Source organism: Apis dorsata, unplaced genomic scaffold, assembly GCF_000469605.1.
Source record: "Apis dorsata unplaced genomic scaffold, Apis dorsata 1.3 scaffold_137, whole genome shotgun sequence".
NCBI lineage: Eukaryota > Metazoa > Arthropoda > Insecta > Hymenoptera > Apidae > Apis > Apis dorsata.
Window position 1 is genome coordinate 392537 of NW_006263429.1, and position 1794 is coordinate 394330.

The following is a 1794-nucleotide window of genomic DNA, read 5'->3' on the forward strand; positions in this document are numbered from 1 at the left end:
TATATATATTTACTAATTGTTTTGTGTATTTAATATACGTATTTTATTACATAATTAATAATTAAAAGAAAATAAAACATGTATTAATTTTTATAAAATTATAAAATTATAAAATAATAATAAATATATAATAATTTGTAATTACTTTTACATATAATTTTAGTATCAGTTTATTAAAATTTATTGATAAGAATTTTTTTTAATATAATTTTTTTTAAATTCGATTTTTTTTTAATTCGATAAAAAGTTATTCATTTAAATTTTCAAAGATGCATATCAGATACATATTTTAATATCTATAGTTATTTACAATATCATTATTTAAATATCTAGAAACTAGATAAGTTCTCAAACCTTGACTTATATTACTTACTTTATAATATCCAATGTATAATATACATTTCTACTTATAATGTGAATTGATAATTTAAACACAAGTAAATAATATTAAATGGAAATAATATAATGAACGTAATCTTTCGTTTCAAATATATTTTTTTAATTATTATACATTATACGTATTTACATTATTTTTATATAAAATTATATTTTTGTTATCTTATATAAAATTTCTTTTTATTGAATTAGAAAATTATATTTTATTTATATAATAAAAAATTTATTATTTTTATTAATTATTAATTATTAATAAATGATTTAGATTAGTAAAAGTTAACAAGAAAAAAGCATTAAACAAAATATTATATTTTATATATACTAATTATTTTTATATAAAATTCTAGTTTTAATTGATTTATATACAAAAGCATCGAAATAAAAAAATAAAAAGAAAAAAAAATTACATACAATATATACTTAATATTCGGTGTGAAAAGAAGCCACAATTGCACGTCTAAAGGATGTTATTGTGCCGTTGAAAAAATCAATGTCTTGGTAATAAGTATTCATAGATGCACACAACTTAACACAATCATTCGCATCTAATAATGTTTAAACGAATTAATATAAAAATGATTTTCAAATCTTTTTTAGATATATTAAATTATAAAATTATAAATTATAAATAATTACAATATTGTTGAGTAAATAATAGAATTATTCAAGAAACATAAAATTAATTATAATTTTTTTATAATTAATAATTTGAAAATATTGTATAATATGTATAATAAAAGTAAAAAACTTTATTAAAAATACATTATAATTGAAATTAATTTTGAAGAAAATACAAAAATTTAAAAACTTATCTAATAAATTAAAAAATGTTTTATATCTAATATTTGCTTAATTATTTCTTCTATTTTAATCTATTGAAATATTGATGAAATAGATTCTTATATGATAAAACAAAAATGCAATAAAAATTGATATATTTCATTGATGCATATTTTGAATATGTATTTATTTTGAATATTGTTTTATAATGAAATTCATAAGGTTAAGAAAAATGTTAAATAAAACAACAAATTTTAGGATATATTTTAGTACTTCAGTTTTTATATTCGAGATTTACTATCCTATGAAAATTGTAAAAACATAGTTTTTTATTATATTTCATTTAAATAAATAAAATTGACTTTTACTACGTAAATTATTTCTACGCTATAAAAAAAACCATTGTTATTATATTATGTTTTTTGTTTACACTTTTTATAACATTATTATATATATATTATAACATTATTTATATATTATATATATATATTTTTTATAATATTATTTATATATTATTTATACATATATATACATATGTTATATGTTATATTATGTTTTTTTTTTACACTTTTATATATTATTTATTATTTGAAATAATCAAAGGTATTTTAAAAAAAA

At 13.9% G+C, this 1794-nt stretch overlaps 1 protein-coding gene across 1 annotated transcript in view; it reads left to right on the forward strand.

The window, feature by feature from the left end:
• LOC102681073 (alkyldihydroxyacetonephosphate synthase) overlaps window positions 1-1794 on the forward strand; it is a 12386-nt gene that overhangs the window by 7188 nt on the left and 3404 nt on the right. The window lies entirely within an intron of this gene.